This window comes from Plecotus auritus (genome assembly GCF_963455305.1).
Source record: "Plecotus auritus genome assembly, chromosome: 2".
NCBI lineage: Eukaryota > Metazoa > Chordata > Mammalia > Chiroptera > Vespertilionidae > Plecotus > Plecotus auritus.
This window is the reverse complement of record NC_137771.1, coordinates 186,762,176-186,780,707: the sequence shown is the minus strand read 5'-3', so window position 1 is coordinate 186,780,707 and position 18,532 is coordinate 186,762,176.

The window sequence follows — 18,532 nt, the reverse complement described above, 5'->3', positions numbered from 1 at the left end:
TCTTTCATAATATATTCTAAAAGAATATTACTTCTCTCCAAAGAATCCAGCTTGATTTGGTCACTTATAAATCATGTCATTTTTTTGTTATTATTATGCTTTTTTAAAAACTAAAAACCCATTCAGGAAAGCAAGAAGACTTTGATCTAAAATGGACTTTTTAGGCATATCTTAGATGAAGATGAGAACATAATGAGACTTAAGTCAAATTTCATAATGAAAAGGACTGGATAATATTTTCATAATAAAAAAATCAAAATATACACTCAGGTAAGGTGGCTCCAGTCTGCTTTGCATGGTACAAACAGTCTACAGAACATTGGGCACCATATGTGAAATGTGTCACATGCAGAACTAATTAAGTTAGAAAGAAAGCAATTATGCATATAGTGTATGTAAAAATTGATATATAAATGTGTACATAGATATACAGATTAATAGATCTACATATAGATATGTATAAATAGAACATGGAGAATGTTTTAAAGTAATTGCTTTGATTATTTAGTATTGGGGGCTGGAGAGGTAGGTGAGCACATGACCCAGATCCATTGGGGGGCCATTGAGCCAGCGTGGAGCAGGAATGACAATGCAGTCCAGTTGAGACACAAATAAGAAGCCTATGTGTGAAAAGTAGTGGGAAAGTCTCAGCATATGTGTGAGTGAGGATTTGATGATAAATTATGAAATATTTATGATGGTTTTTCCCAGACTTTTGGGTCTCAGAGACACTTAAGAGAAAGTTTTAGCCTGGCTGGCATAGCTCAGTGGTTGAGCATCAACTTATGCACCAGGAGATCACGGTTTGATTTCTGGTCAGACCACATGCCAGTGTTGTGGGATCAATTCCCAGTAGTAGGTGTGCAGGAGGCAGCCAATCAATAATTCTCTCTCATCATTGATGTTTCTATCTCTCTCTCCCCCTCCCTTCTCCTCTGAAATAAATAAAAATATATTTTAAAAGAACATGTTTTAAATAATGGTGTTGGCATAGGGCTACCAACTTCCTCTTTTTTTTAAATAAATGTATTTTAAATTATCATCTACTATCTTTGCCACTTTATTGAAAATGATATTTTAATGAAAAAAGTAGGAAAGATATAATTTTGAAAAGAAAGGGAAAATAGTCCCTTTTAATTACATATATTAATGACAGATATCAGTCTGGATACCATTTTAACAGAGCTAAACTTTTATTAAATTCTTTTAAAACTCAAATTATATAAATAACTTATATTCACAATACAGAAAACTTGAAAGAACATGGAAAATCACAAAGAAAGAAGTTTGAATCTCCCCATCCAAAGATAACCACAGCTTGGTATGCCTGCACTTGGCATTTTCAATAGGTAATTGATAATTTTCATTACTCAAAAGCTATTTTTCTATATATACTCTTCTTATATTTTTTTATTTAGCACTGTATCACAAATATTCTTCAAGGAAATATATATTCTTCCACAACATGATTTTTAATAACTGCACAATATTATACAGAGGTGGTCAAAAGTAGGTTTATAGTTTTGAGTACATGAAACACAGAGTTTATTCTTGTATTATTATTTATTAATTATTGTATTATTTTCCATACAAACAACTATAAACCTACTTTTGCTCACCCCTGTATTTGTATAAGTACAGAATAATTTACTTAATCAATTCTCTCATTTTTTTTAATTTCTTTATTGATTAAGGTGTTACATATGTGTCCTTATTTCCCCATTACCCTCCCACCCTCCCTACCCATGCCCTCACCCCCCTGTTGTCTGTGTCCATTGGTTAGGCTTATATGCATGCATACAAGTCCTTTGGTTGATCTCTCCCCCTTACCCCCACCCTCCCCTACCTTCCCTCTGAGGTTTGATGGTCTGATCAATGTTTCTCTGTCTCTGGATCTGTTTTTGTTCATCAGTTTATGTTGTTCATCATATTCCACAAATGAGTGAGATCATGTGATATTTATCCTTTTTTTCTTTCAAATTTTGCTCTATTGTAAGCAATACTTCAGCCAGTGAGTACAGCTGGGGTCTACTTAACAGTAGTAGCATACCTGTCACCATTTCTTGTCCTCTACCCCCATCCATGCAAACTCTCAGCGTGAACATTTACAAAAGTCCCTGGGGATAGAAGCTTCACATGAGTTCACTAACAATTTGGCTCCCGTTGAGGTAATGGCTCTTCTTGTGAACATTCTTGGAGCACATTGGTGTCCTCTGGAAACCACTGGTGTCCCCAATAAGCTTTAAGTGGTCCACATTCCATTTAATATTTGGAGGAAGCTTAACTCCCATGACCATTTGTGTTATTTTGTGTTAGAGGGATTCAGACCACCCATTGCTGCTTAATGCACAAGGCCCTCTCCTGCCTCCCATGAAAACAGTTCCTTCAGTTTCTGCCTGCAGGTGCTCTTTCTGACACCTCAGACACTAATGTCTGGATTGTCAGGGGGCAGACAGGATGTGGTCCTAGAGGTGCCCTGCTTCCTCAGGCTAACCCCGACAAAGGTGTGAATGCACAGGCAGGACTCCGGCTTTGAGGAGCACTTTGGACACCTCTTCACCTGGAATAAATCCCTAGAAGTGAATCCAAATGTACATTTTTAAAGGCTTTTAATGTTGTTATAGGCTGAATTTCATCTTCACCAAATTTATGTGTTGAAGTCCTAACTCCCAGTAACTCAGAATGTATATTGGGCGGTTGGGCCATTAAAGAGGTGATTAAGTTAAAATCAGACCCTTAGGGCAGGTCCTAATCTAGTCATACTGATGTCCTTACAAGAGAAGGAAATTGGGACACACACACAAAAAAAAGAGTCTACAAGCCTTTGGAGGCCTCAAGAGAAACCAAACCAAACCTGCTGACACATTGATCTCAGACTTCCAGCCTCCAGAACTGTGAAAAATAAATTCCTGTTGTTTCAGTCACTTGGCCTGTGGTCATGCATCTGTTATGGCAGCCCTAGAAAATGAATGCAGATATATACTCTAGAATTGGGCAAATCACTTTTCATTTTCCATATCATTGTCTTCTTTTATTGTTGCCATAAAATTGCAGAATGTGAATTTATGAAGGTCTTGAAGATCCATCGATGAACACTGACAACAAGCAGTTCTCCCTGGGATGGAGCACAGAGCTTTCTACTAAAAATGCTGAAGTTGCACCCAGACTTCTGAATCATTCTCTAAGAATGGGGCCCAAATTTGTATTGCACAAAAGTCTTGCTCGTATTTCTAGAACCTTCCCATTAAAAAGACCACTAACGGCTTTCACTGAATGAATAATAGGAATAGAGGGGGGAAAGTATCATCCCTAATTAATGGCTGAGCAGGCAATAAAACGGAGGCCTCTTTCCAAGCAACTGCATCACCCTCTCCACTGTGTAATGTGGGTGCCAGTTCCTGCCTCCAGTTCATGTCAATAAAGATTTCTCATCAGCCGAAACCAGTTTGGCTCAGTGGATAGAGCGTCAGCCTGCGGACTGGAAGGTCCCGGGTTCGATTCCGGTCAAGGGCATGTACCTTGGTTGCAGGCACATCCCCCCAGTAGGAGGTGTGCAGGAGGCAGCTGATCGATGTTTCTCTCTCATCGATGTTTCTAGCTCTCTATCTCTCTCCCTTCCTCTCTGTAAAAAATTAATAAAATACATTAAAAAAAAAAAGATTTCTCATCAATTGCCACCAAGATGTTGCTTGCCCTGAAGTGACAATTACAATGAGAATGTGAATGAAAATTACAATAGGTGCTAGCATTTATTGACCACTTTCATGCTAAGCACTCTGAAAAGGGAATTGAAAAATTAACTCATTTAATCCTTACTGCAACCCAGAGCGAGATGTTATTATTCCCATTTTTCAGATGAGGAAATGAAGGCACAGACTTAGGTTTATAACATAGTATCAGAAACAAAGTACAACCCCTGACTTGGAACCCCATCTAAATGATTCAAAAAGAGAACCTTAAACTCCTAAGGGATTTTCAAAGAATAGGATCGTACGTCAAAACATAAGTGTGTGTTCTCTACATGGAATGAGGCCAACTATGGAAGATCAGGGATAGATTTAGACCCAGCCATTGGAAGGGAAGGTACTGAGTGTGGGTCTTGCGAGGTAGCTCAGGTCATAGGGAACCCGTGGTACCCAAAGTGCTTGACAGCAGATGAAAAATGGTAGTCCTTGCAGCCTTGAGTGTGAGTTCCACAAAGAGCAATAAGGAGCTTCTGTAAGTCAAGGAGAGCCATGGCAATGCAGACTCTCATTCTGGGGAAAAGATGGGCAGACAGATTGTTGGCACTGGGATTTCATACAGCGAAAAAGACAGGGGTCAAGAGGCCATGACCAAGGCACAAGGTAAAACTAGACGGGCTATAAGAATGGCCTGTTGCAGTGTCACTAAATGAGTGGAATAGGACTGCTTAAAGTCATTCCTTAAATGGCCTACAGCTCAGTGTCTGAGTGTGTGTGTGTGTGTGTGTGTGTGTGTGTGTGTGTGTGTGTGTGTGTTTCCTGATTGGGGCACATTTAGCTGTAGGAGCTCATTGATTAACCAATCCCAGGATCATCACACTGGGGCCAAGAGCACATCCTTTGGAATCAGACAGAGGCAAATGTGAACTCTAGCTCTCTCTCTCTCCCTCTCTCTCTCTCTCCTCTCTCTCTCTCTCTCTCTCTCTCTCTCTCTCTCTCTCTCTCTCTCTGAATTATTGTTTTCAGAAAGGAAGGGGGGAGAGAGAGAGAGAGAAAGAGAGAGAGAGAGAGAGAGAGAGAGAGAGGAATATCAATGATGAGAGAGAATCATTGATCGGCTGCCTCCTGCATGCCCCGCCCTGGGGATCAAGCTTGCAACCTGGGCATGTGCCCTTGGCCAGAATCGAAACTGGGACCCTTCAGTCCACAGGCCGATGCTCTATCCACTGAGTCAAACCGGCTAGGGCTCTAGCTCTTTCTTTACTAGCTTTTGGACTCTCACAAATTATTTAACTTATTCTGAGCCCAGAATTTATAGGATTCTGTAAACTTTCACATTGGGCTTTCATCAGATCACACACATTTTTTTCTTCCTAATTAAAAATGTTTATAGTTGTATTGCTATAATTTCACTTTTGAAAGCTTCTCATTAGTAAAACAGTACCTGTGGTGTGATGGGAACTCAAGAAAGAATGTACTGAAATTGATAAATAAATCAATGCATTATTAGATGAATTTAGCCTCAAACACTCTCCACATATGGATCTGAAACCAGGGGTGGAGCGGGGCGCGGGGGGGGGGGGGGGTCATAGCTATGTCTTCTTTGGACTTACTGAAATCTAGCTCTCTAAACTCTAGATTTTCTTTGGTATTCCTTTCCTTAACTGGTAAGAATACACTCTACCTATCCTCCCAATGTTCTTGTCACTTCCTTTTCATCCAATTCTTTCCCTTCTGTTTCTTTCATCTGGATTTCAATTAAGATAGTTGGCCTGGAGAAAGTTGGGAATAAATTCCACTTCTTATAATTATAACGAAAAAAATCATTTTACAGATATTTTTAAAGATATATTAGAGAAAGCATTATTATTATTGGGATTAAAGGTCTATATTGTCTGTTTCTGGCATAGAGTTCAGAGAAAGTCCCAGCTTGGGAATAAAATAGAGCTAGTCGCAGGAAAGGTACTGAGCGTTGTACTTCATTTACTTAGTGCTACTCTAATCCCAACTTTCTCATAATATCTTTCCATTGAATTCCTTATCATCATAGGCAGTTTTTTATGCAATTCATGTTTCTGTACGTCACACACTAAAATGAAACAAAGACCAGCCAAATGCCATAAACCACCCAGAAGCCTCTTCGCTCCTTTGAGGAGACCAACAAATCTATTCTTATTGGTATTCCTGTTAAATCCTTATAAACAGTGGTTAGTCTTCCATGGCCATTTAAGAGACTTTTATATGGTTTTTGAAATGCTCTCTAGCCATACTGCTTTTATCTTTTTTTTTTCTTTATTGATTTTTCTCCTTAAGACTTTAATTCACTCTTCTGAGGTTGCTACAGTCAAGAGAGAAAGTCTGAAGATCACATAGAGATAACATTCTCACCCAGACTGGGTCACATGCATCTCACATAAGAATACCAGCTTCCTGCAGATAACTGGTCCTTGCCTGCGTTTCAAGCCCTTTCAGCCTCTCTGTTCATTTTTTTTTCCTATCCCTTAGTATTTGAGACTTAATCTTTCCTCAGTTTTATTCTTCACGCTGAGCTCATCTGAAATGTCCCAATAATTGCTACCAGCTAAATCTAGTTTCATCGTTCTGAAAATTCCTCATTGAAACCAGCCCTGTAGAATACAAATCTGATCATTTCCGCAGGTTAGTGTGACATTTGGGCTTTGCCAATACACTATTGTACAAGCATAGATAATTCCTGGGTGGATTTGATAATATTTCCAAGAGATACAAGGCATATGACATTTAGCTAACTGCTTTAACGAAACACCATTTAACTTGATTAAAGCATCATCTAAGTGGAAATCTTTTTTTAATCATGTGGTGACTAAACCTTTACAAAGTTTAATACTCTGCTGAAAACTATCTTTAGTTTTTATTGTTAGATAGACCAAGTTCTGTATGCACTGGGATAATGATAGCTTAATCTATTTTATATTCCAGATGTTGTGTCTGTTAAATTATCTGAGTTCCTATGATGTGCTAGGAATTCTGTGAGGTATTGCAAATAGAATTTAAGAGAATGTCAAGTCACTGTAAATATGTCAAGTCACTGTAAATAGGCAAACAAATGAATGACATCATAACAAATATATATTTGAAGTATATATACTAGGGTTGAGTCTGGGGAGTCAGAGAAGGTTTCCTGAGGGAGGTGACATTTGATATATTACATTGAAATATCTTTGAAGGAGACTATTAATTTATTCCTCTACAAGTTCTGCTTTTATCCCTTAGGCTGAAGTCATCATTATTATTATTACTGTCACACTAAATTACTTATAGTCTTGTCATTTAGAAGATATTAGCAACATTTCACAACTTATTCCAATTGTCCTCCCAGTATTAGGGATAAGAGAGGTACAAGGCATGTCTGCAAAAAAAAAAAGTAAAGTTGATTTGAAAACTTTTTTTCCTTCCTCCTGGTATCCTATTTCTTCCCCAAGTCTATTGGCATCAACCCTGTGTCTTAATCTGGCTAGATCCTGTTAAAGTACTAATTGCTAAATAAAGGTCTAACTTTTGTTCTTCCATATGTTTGCATTTTAACTGAGCAATAGAAAAACCAAAATGCCTGGCAATTGCAGAGCAGTAAAGCTATAATGATGGGAAGATTGGCAGTAGGGTTGATGTTTGGAGAGCAGAGTGCCACTGAAGCCACTTCTACAGATTAAATAATTTAGGAGCCAAGGCACAATGCACTCATAAAATTAATGATGGGATAAACATCTCTATTACATTGATTTTCCTCAAGGTCACAGAACAAAAAATGCAGTTGGCAGGAATCAAAGTCTCTTAATTTCTCTGTTTCTAGTTCTATTAGACAATCCTGCATTATTATTATTATTATTATTATTATTATTATTATTATTTTAAATCCTCAACCAAAGATATTTTCCCATTGGTTTTTAGAGAGAGTGGAAGAAAGAGGAAAAGACAGAGAGAAATATTGATGTGAGAGAAACACATCAATTGGTTGCCTCCTGCACAAGCCTCAATCAGGCCTGGGCCGGGGAGAAGCCTGCTATGGAGGTACGTTCCCTGACCAGAATCGAACCCAGGATCCTTCAGTCTGCAGGCCAACACTCTATCCACTGAGTCAAACAGACTAGGGCTATTATTTATTAATTTTATTAATTTAAATAATTCAATTAATAATGATATTCACTGTGTGGTGATTTGTAATTTGGACTCTTGTTCTCGTGTATATTATTGAATCCCTAAACAACCAGGTGAGGAAACTGAGGTTGTGAGGGGTTAAGAGGCTTGCCCAAGATCACATAGTCAGCTGGTGGTAGAGTTGGAACTGGTCTGATATGTGAGGGCCCAGAGTCTGTCATTGTCACCTCTCCTCTGGCAGGTGGAAGCTGCTGATCTGTTGACCTTGGCATAATCCTACCACTGTCCACTGTGTGGCCAATTGAAGAAACCAGCCTTCCATGAAGAGGTAGCTCTTCTGTGGTCAAGGATATAAAACACCTGTGTTCTGAGACCAGAACTCCCCCAAATCCTCTTAAGGTCCGTCCCAAGAACATAGGATTTATAAAGCCCAGGTATTCTAACTTTTTTTTTTTTTTTTTGTATATTTATGACACCAAAATAGAAGTCATGCAATGCCCATAGCAACTCAAGGCACAGAGGCCCCAGAAACCCTGGATACAACAGATCCGCACCCTCCCCGCCCTCCTCAAGTGGTATTAGTGGACTTCCTGTGTGATTCTGACGTGGAGTCAGCTGAAGTCGTAAGAGTTGGCAACCAGCTCCCCTCCATAGATGGCATTTATTTAGAAAGCATGACTGGTGGCTTCATACATTGGAGAAAAGGGGGAGGGGGAGCCAAAGAGAGGAGGAGGAGCCCTCGGCAGAATTCCAAGTTCCGTGGCACTGGCCCCACGGAACTTTGGAAACAAGAATCAGGCTTGGGCTGCACAGGTTCCAAGTCACAGGGCTTCCATGGCTGGCAAGCGTCGAGCCGGAAATTCAGTTGAATAGAGCCCTAAATGTTTTTTTGTTTGACATTCATGCTTAACAGAAAATGATGAATCCATTAGCAACTCCTTCCGTTGCCAAAAGAAACAGACTTGCACTTGTAGATTGCTTTCATTCTGCACTATCAAGCCACTGCATGTGCTGCTTTCACAAAGCTGACAGTCATCTATCATTTTTAAATGGGTTTAGAGGTACAGTCGTCTTTGTCTGGAGTGTGTGGATGTGTCAGCGTGAATGCGACTCATTAAAACAGGCTGATCCAAACAGTTTAAATAGGATTCACAGTAGGGGGAAAATGTTTTATTTGAGGTTTGTTTGGAATTATTTTGAAGTTTGTCACTAATTTTGAAAAACAATGGGCTCATTTTCCTAACTTCTTTTTTCCCCCTGAGATGTGTCCAAGTGAACAAATGGCTATATTATACACACTGTCTCAAAAACATGATCTTTTGGAAATGAAGAAAGATTCTATGATGATGAAATTTTAAGAGTTCCCTTGTGCTCTAGAACATTTCACATTCTTAAATGATTTCCTGAAACTCCCCCAAGTTTCTCTGTCTCTTCTCGGCCCCTGACCCTCAACCCATAAATGACATCTTTGAGCATACTCTTTAGACCCATTTTTCATCATTTCAATTAAACTCTCAAGAAATGCCTTTTGAAGTCAATGATTTAACATGTGGATTAAATCTTCCATAAAATGGGTTCAAATATTAGGAGGAAAGCACCTGGCTATATGCCCATATGCATCTGGGTTCCATAGGACGTTGTTTGTTTAAAATGCTTCAAGATGTTCAATAAAATTGAATGTAGCCATACTCATCCCCAGTGTGAGCCTGTGGGCCTTCAACTTGCTTCCCAGTGGCTCCCTTCACTCTCTCTCTCTCTCTCTCTCTCTCTCTCTCTCTCTCTTTTCCCAAACACTAATATTATGTTCCTAAAGCAATAATAGAAGTGCAAATTGCAGGGATTAAGGTCCAAGAAGACCTTAGGTACATATCAATGAAAACGAAAGTAATTTGTCCAGACTTTCAATACAACTAATACAGTTGATTTTTTTTTTTTTTTTTGAGTTTTACATGAGGGATATTCAAAATGTTTAACACCTACAAGTCCTGGGCACAGCCAATCAGAACAGTCACCAGAGCAGGGTCCTGGAAAGCCCTTACTAGGGCAAGTGTTAACCCTTAGGTTGCTGGATGCAGGAGATTCAGAGAGTTCCAGTGTTGACGTCAAGGAGGCTGTGGCAGTCACTAGGGGTGGGTGGGTAGATGGAAACTGAGGGCAGTCGCTATTTATACACCAGGAGAGCAGTATTTCAATATTTCAATGCACTGCTCTACCAGTGTGCAATGGTTGAATTCCAGTACTGTTTTTACCATGTCTTGTTCTTCATTGCATAGTTCCTTGGATTAAGGGGAGTGAGGTGGGTAGCAAGAATATTCCCATTATGTTTTGGCATTGCTCTATGGTCTACCACTTCTTTCTGTGCAACACAAATCAACCAAGCACCTGCTAAGTCACCAAGGGCTGTTCAAGCTGCTCCAAAGGAATAAAAGGTTGGAAAGTAAGGGATAAAGAATAAATCATAAGAAAATGGTGAAATCATGATTATGATATTATAAAAAATATTTTAATATAAAAATAATGTCTTAGTCTTCATCGCATTTTACCCAAAGACTTATAGATTTGTAGCTCATGTGCAGAATAAAATATGTAAAATATATATTTAACTTTTGTCAGGTTTCCTTTACAGAGCTAAAATAATTTGACATAAATTAACCTTTCAATCATTCTTCACCACCATTAATCCCACAAAAGGTAAATTCAAGGCAAACGCTGTAATACCCATGCCCTGACTGGTGGTGGGTCAGTTGGTTGAAGTGTCGTCCTGTACAGCAAAGGGTTGTGGGTTTGATCTCCAGTGGGGGTGGTCATGGGAGACAACTGATTAATGTTTTTCTCTCACATTTATCTCTCTCTCTCTCTCTCTCTCTCTCCCCTCCTTTCCTCTCTCTCTAAAAAAATCAATGAAATCATATCCTCAGGTGAGGATTAAATATACCGTGACACCCATTTTTGCAGGTGGGTACCACTATATATAAAGTAATTTTCAGGACCCCAAGGCTCAAATCAACCAGCGACCAGTTGAAATCAAGTCTCGTGCATTCAAAACTGCTTTGATGAAGCTGCCAAGTTGTCTGACAACAAGTAACAAGTATATGACAATTCTGAGACCTCATTCTTTACAGAAGCATAATTGGATATCCCTAGTGTAGCTTACTTCAGAGCTTGAAATACACATCAAATATAAGGAAGAAAAAGAGGAATGTATTGCTTTTATAGGAAAAGCATGGATAAAAAAGTTTCTACTTATATGCATACAAATATAGTTACAAGCTTTTGATAGAGAAAGAGAGCATAGGAAAACCAAAGAGAGGGATGAAATGTTACATTCCTTCCAAAGTTGCTGAGCCAGAATGTGGCCATTACACCTGATTTTCCCAGGCAACATGCACTGTAGCTGGAGAGCGGATTTCTGACCAAAATCTCAAAACTCAAGTGCACCAAAATATTTTGTTTAAACTATGAATTTAATACTGTATACAATTATAAACTCGATAATGTTTATGCAAACAAATACATGCTTAACAAAGATTCAAAAGGGCTGAAACTGTAACAACCTCATGCATTTTATTTAATAACAAGATTAAAGGCAAGCTGTGGAGTCAGACTGCCAAAGTTTGTGATCTAGCATTGTAGTTTTGTGACTGTGTGACCTTGGAATAAATTATCCTCTTTGGCCCAGCTCATAAATGGTGATATTAGTACCACATGGTGAGGTGGTGAGGATTAAATACGATACATCGTCAATGTCCAACAGAACGACTGATGAAGAGTAGATGTTTGGACGCCTCCCTCTCACTGATAAATCCTCCCCCCTTTCAGGAACTATTTCCCTTTAGCAATCAATGATTGCATTATTGGTCTTTCTGCAGCAAGGTTGGAATCTCCTCAAATGTAAGGCAAACGCAGCTTCATGAAAACATGGCCCCTCCTCCTGGTCATCCAAGTCTTTCTCATCATGGACTGTCTGCCTAGTTCCCACTGTCATTTCCTGATAGACCCAGAACTTGGGCCACCATTCCCCGGCTTACTGCGGCCACCTCACTGACCACTTGGCTTCTCTCTAAAAAAGCAAGTATGCGCTTCCAAACTCTCCCCCTTTATTCATGTCTTATAAGAAAGCACAACATGTCTTTTGAGTTTAGAGTGAGCAACTACAAGGAAAGACAGGGAGAAAATAAGGGAAAATTTCATAAATTATTTATAAAATCCCATTCATTAAGAGTGAATTCTGCTCTTGACTGAATTGCAAATGGAACTAAAGTATTTCTTGGCTCTCATATTTTTTCTTCCATAGTTTAGGCTCTCAACATCTCCGACGTTATTAATTTACTCAGCAAATATGCATTGAGAAGCTACTACACCCCAGGTGCAGAGGCATTTAGATACAGCTCCTCAACTTGAGATATGTCAAGTCTAGTCTTCCTGCCTCCAGTCTACTGGTTCTCAAATGTTAGCAAAACAGGATCACCTAGAGGAATGGTTAAAGCACTGGTTTCTGGACTACTTCCTCTGGTTCTGATTCAGGTGGTGAGGAGGGGCCTGAGAACTTGCATTTGTAACTTGTGGGTGCTGGTTGGGAAAAGACTTTGAGATCACCACTCTAGGCTATGCCTGTAATCCATTGTGTGTAAACCTTCTAAAATATAATCAATCGCTTTGTAGAGCAAAAGCCCTATTTGTTTCTCCAATAGAACCAAACCTTCAAGATCTGCCATTCAAAACTGTTACTTTTCTAACCCCTTTCTGGTGATGATTAAGTATGAGGAAGTACTCTAATTTCCTTAGTTAACTTTAACTCTATTGCTATAAAATACTGAATAACTAGCTTCTTTGGAAACTAAATGTCTTGAACTTTCCATTTATTAAAAAAGGGGAAAGAGCCCAGCCAGTGTGGCTCAGTGGTTGAGTGTCAATCTATGAACTAGGAGGTCAGGGTTTGATTCCCAGTCAGGGCACATGCCTGAGGTTGCAGGCTCAATCCCCAGTGGGGGGAGTGCAGGAGACAGCCGATCAATGAATTCTCTCTCATCATTGATGTTTCTATCTCTCTCTCCCTAACCCTTCCTCTCTGAAATAAATAAAAGATAATATTTGTTTTTTTAAAAAAAGGGAGAGAGAAGTGGTCTTACTTTTGTGAGTATATTGGTTCATTGGGCACACGAAGCAGGCCTTTAACAGAAGAAAGTAATGGCACTGTGAAGTAGAACCCTGTTGTGAAGTTCAAACATTGAAAAAAGTTGTTTAAAAATATGAGTTTAAATTGAAGAAATATCTGATAAAACCACTCACTGTACTCATTACTATACTGTTTTCATTCTACAATTGTGTCTAAAAATAATAACAGAACAAGAGACATCACTGTGTAAACATTAATATGGCAAGCAACTACATCAAAGAGGAATAGGGAACACTAGCTTTCATTTTTATTCAATGAGATTAACCTAAAGTAACTTACTTGTGGTTTTGTTTGAATTCTCCAGGCAAAGTTTCAGCATGTGGTAATTCTTAGGAAGCAACATTAAAAGTATTATACCCCTTATTGCTAGGGCATATACTTTCTGTATTAATATACTCTATGATAAATGTTCTTTATATTAGAAATATACACCAAAATAAAGCATTTCTAAACAACTTAAATACTCAGGTATCACAAAGATATGGACTGTGCTACTGCATTGCTAAAATCATTGATTTGAGGAATTAAAAGAGAGAAAAATGCATAATACACAGAAAGACCATGTATAATACTTACCATTGTCTTCCTATCTCTGAAAACAGGTGTGTTCATAGATGTTATATTTTCAAACATCTTGCCTGTGAGCAAGCTTCTAATTTAACACTGCAGAGAGGTAGAAGAAAATATATCAGTAATGAAGATAAACTTAATAAGAGTGCCCAGAGTACATGTGTGTCTGTAGGAGGCTGGCAGGGGATGGAGGGGAGCCTGAACCACTGCTTTTCACACTTGGTTTGATGTGGTACCTACATTTGTAACTAAAGAGTCAAGGGTAGTTTTCCAATTCCTACTGTAACCTGGCCATATCCATCTACCCACCCTTGCTGAGGTCTTGTAGAGGTTCTGGAAGGAAAGGGGGTCTCTATAAGGATTCTGACCAATTGCAATCAAACAGCACATTTTCAGGATTAGTGCACAAATCCCACCCAATGACATTTGATGGCCACTATGTCTTTAAATCATTGGAAAGAGCTTAAAAAGACAAGCCTAGTATTAAGCTTTTTATTATTATATATATATTAAACATATACATCCAAAACAGCAACAGAAACCAAAGGCCTTTTAGTAGTAGCCTGGTGTGTGCAAAGAACGTTTGATTTGAGTCAGACACACGTGGATGTGAATCCCAGCCTCAGAGCTTGATCTTAGTCTTGTTTTCCACTTTAGTTCATTGTAAAATAAGAATGGTGTCATATTGTGAGTGATTATGTGTGCTAACAGATACAAAGCATTTGGAATAGTGTCTGCACATAGTAGGCACATAGTAAATAACAACAGTAGTGCTGCAACAGAAGTGAGTAACTTGAACTTCTGTATACAGCTCTCCTTGGCCAGAAAGCCAAGGGCCAGGCTCTAACGTGACAAACTTTCTCCTTAACCAAAGCTGCTCAATACGTGTGCATCCTATAAAGGAATAACTAAATGCGACCAAGAATCATATTCTCTGAGCATTATCTGACAGAATGAAAGATTTCCCAACAGCTGCCATGCCAGATATAATTGTAAATATTTTTTTAACATCTACTAGGTGCAAGATACTGTTCTTAAATCAGAGAAGGATAAATAAGGATGATCTTAGCCTTCTAAAGACAGTGGCTTAACCTTCTCAATTGTGGCTGCAGACAGCAGCACCTAGGAAGATTTCAAAAATCTTGTACCCAGGCTGCATCTCCTACCAATCAAATCAGGGGTGGGATTAACACACCAGCATGTTTATGTCCCCCCGGCGATTCCAATGCAAAGCCAACATTAAGAAGCTATGGTCTAAGCAATAGGTGGGGAGATAATCCTATCTAATAAAAGAGTAATATGCAAATTGACTGTCACTCCAACACACAGGATGGCTGCCCCTATGTGGTCAAAGATGGCTGCCCCCATGTGGACACAAGATGGCTGCCACAAGATGGCCAGCAGGGGAGGGCAGTTGGGAGGGACCAGGCCTGCAAGGGAGGGCAGTTGGGGGCAATCAAGCCTGCAGGGGAGGGCAGTTAGGGGTGACCAGGCCTGCAGGAGAGGGAAGTTGGGGGTGACCAGGCCAGCAGGGGAGGGAAGTTGGGGGCAACAGGGCCTGCAGGGAAGGGCAGTTGGGGGGGGACCCAAGCCTGCAGGGGAGAGCAGTTGGGGGGAACCAGGCCTGCAGGGGAGGGCAGTTAGGGGTGACCAGGCCTGCAGGGGAGGGCAGTTTGGGGGGACCCAGGCCTCCAGCGGAGGGCAGTTGTGGGGGGGGGGGGGGGAGGACCAGACCAGCAGGGGAGAGCAGTTAGGGGGAATAAGGCTGGCAGGGGATGGCAGTTAGGGGTGACCCGGTCGGCAGGGGAGGGCAGTTGGGGGGGACAATGCCTGCAGGGGAGGGCAGTTGGTGGGGACCAGGCCAGCAGGGGAGGGCAGTTACAGGTGACCAGGCTGGCAGGGGAGGGCAGTTAGGGGCTATCGGGATGGCAGGAGAGCAGTTAGGCATCAATCAGGCTGGCAGGGTAGTGGTTAGGGGGTGATCAGGCTGGCAAGCAGAAGCAGTTAGGGGCAATCAGGAAGGCAGGCAGGCAAGCAGTTGGGAGCCAGCAGTCCTGGATTGTGAGAGGAGTCCCAGATTGGAAAGGGTGCAGGCTGGGCTGAGGGACACACACCCCGTGCATGAATTTTGTACACCAGGCCTCTAGTCCTATATAATAACCCTATCTAATAAAGAGATAATATGCAAAATGACCATCACCCCAACACATAAGATGGTCGCCCCCATGTGGTCAAAGATGGCCACCCCCATGTGAACATAAGATGGCCTCCACAAGATGGCCAGCAGGGGAGGGCAGTTGTGGGTGATCAGGCCTTCAGGGGAGGGCAGTTGGGGGGGACCCAGGCCTGCAGGAGAGGGCAGTTTGGGGCAACAAGGCCTGCAGGGGAGGGCAGTTGGGGGTGACCAGGCCTGCAGGGGAGGGCAGTTGGGGGTGACCAGGCCTGGCAAAGGAGGAAAGTTAGGGGCAATTGGGCTGGCAGGGGAGGGCAGTTAGGGGTGACCAGGCTGGCAAGGGAGGGAAGTTAGTGGTGACCAGGCCAGCAGAGGAGGGCAGTTAGGGGCGATCGGGCCAGCAGGGGAGCAGTTAGGTGTCAATCAGGCCAGCAGGGAAGTGGTGTGGGAACCCCTTTTACATCCCGCATGGTTCAGGGTTCCGGTTCAGGGTCTGGGTTCTGGAGAAGGCCGCACACAAATGATAAGAGACTTGGAAAAGTATTAATTTGGAAATATTGGGGGCCAGGCGGGAGCCCACCTCTAGTGGGAGGACTACCCTTTGCTCTGGCCTTGCAATCCCTTTTATTGAGACTATGGGATACGCCCATAACCTTTAGGCAGGAAATTCCAATACAGAAATTTACATAGGAGAAACAGAGGTGGAGGCTGCTTCAGCTAACAATGTTTTTACTAAACAGTGAGCGATTAAAACAATTAAGGTTGTTGACCAACCTTCCCGGTTTCCTGTCCACATCTTTCTATTAGTGGGACAATGATTGGTATCCGGCAAGTGGTTACGGGGTGATCAGGCTGCAAATAGAAGCGGTTAGGGGCAATCAGGCAGGCAGGCAGGCAGGCGAGCGATTGGGAGCCAGCAGTCCTGGATTGTGAGAAAGAGTCCGACTGCCCTTTTAGGACTGATCCCACCAGGATCGGGCCTAAACGGGCAGTCGGACATCTCTTAAGGAGTCCCAGATTGGACAGGGTGCAGGCTGGGCTGAGAGACACCCACCCCCCCCCCATGCACAAATTTCATGCACTGGGCCTCTAGTATGAATATAAATACTTAAAAACAATGTGACAGTGATAAAGGAATATTAGTGGGGGGAAATGAATGTAGTGGGAATTGGAAAGCATCTAGCAGGAGAGCTATGTATACAGAAGTTTGAGAGGAGGCAGTATCTGAGTAAAATCCTCAAAGTATTTTAGCAAAATATTCAAAAGGTCATACACACGGGAGGAACAGACAGGCATAAGGCCCATGGTGGAGGGATGGCAATATACCATGTAAAAGAGAGAGATGCATGTGGTGTTTTGTATGCTTAGAGAATAAGAATGCACCAGGCTTTTTTTTTTTTTTTTTTTTTTCATAAACTTACCTTTCAACACAACAAATCTGCCCCATTTGATTTTGGTTTTACAACAATTTGCACAATCCTAATGGCCAAAATTTCTAAAATTATCTTTAGATGTTAAGGTCAAAACACATACATTATTTTAACATTTTAAATAAACATTTTTATTTTATGTAGAAATTAGACCCATTATAATCCCACAAAGGATTTGATATAACTTATAATTTTATAGTATTTGTAAGCTAGCAAGTTTTCTAAGACAGTAGAGAAATCACCTAGAGAAAAAAAACATGAAATTGTTTCTGAATTAAGTATTAAATACAGCCCTGAGATTCCTGGCAGTCAATGCAACAAGGGAAATGTGAAATTTTATTGTCTGATAAAAGAAAGTGTATAGTTTATTTGAAAAGGCAATTACTACTTTATTGCTAATGCCTGGGAGAAATATATTCCATATGAAAAGCATGTTGAATAATATAGCAAGAAATACCTTTAACTCACTTGCTTATCCACAACTTTGTCCTGGACTACTTGGAGAATTTTGCTGACTTCAACTCATTCTGGAACTAAGGTCTTCCTATCCATTTTTAATTCACCTCTGTTTGCTAGGATTAGTCAGATGGAACTGATGTGCCCATTCTACTTAGAGAAATACATTCTCTCTCTAATCGCTCGACACGGGAGAAAATACCTACATGATCTTTCCGCTTTTGAGTTTTGTTGCTGTATTAGCATACTCGATCTGTAAACCATATATTTTAATTCCTCTTTGGTGCCAGGTGTAATACTTAGAGAATCATTTGCCCACCTATATTGTTCCAAATGCATCACATTCTTAAAAGAAAACTTGGGTAGTAAAACCCTCTTAAAATTTAGGCATTTGAAGGAGTTATATTCTTAAGGCATTAAGTCACTATATTGAGGTATATAAGCAAATTCTTATAAGCTTTCACACGCCCAATTTGGCAAGGGATCATCTATATAAATAGTCTTTTGTTTCCACTCCCAAGATATGTACAGGTTATTACAGAACTCAAATTGATTCTAGCAATTATTTAAAATTCCTCAGGAATACCTTAAATCTCATATCTTCATTTCTGAGTAGGGACAATGCCAAAACGCCAACAGCTGAGTACTTTTAGATGAAAGGCAACATCCCTTTTGACAGCCTTTCAGACAGACACCGGCAAACAGCAGTTCATATAAATCACAAGCATCTAGTGTCTCACTTTATGTATCTTGATGGGGGAATCCTGTGGTTGACTAATCTAGGATGTGAACCTGGGCCATAATTTCTTGAGAGTGATTTAAAGCCAGTCTAACTGAAAACTACGTTAAAGTCAACAGGTCATGTTTTAAATGGAGGGTTGTACATTTGGGTCTATTTTGCATTGCCTTG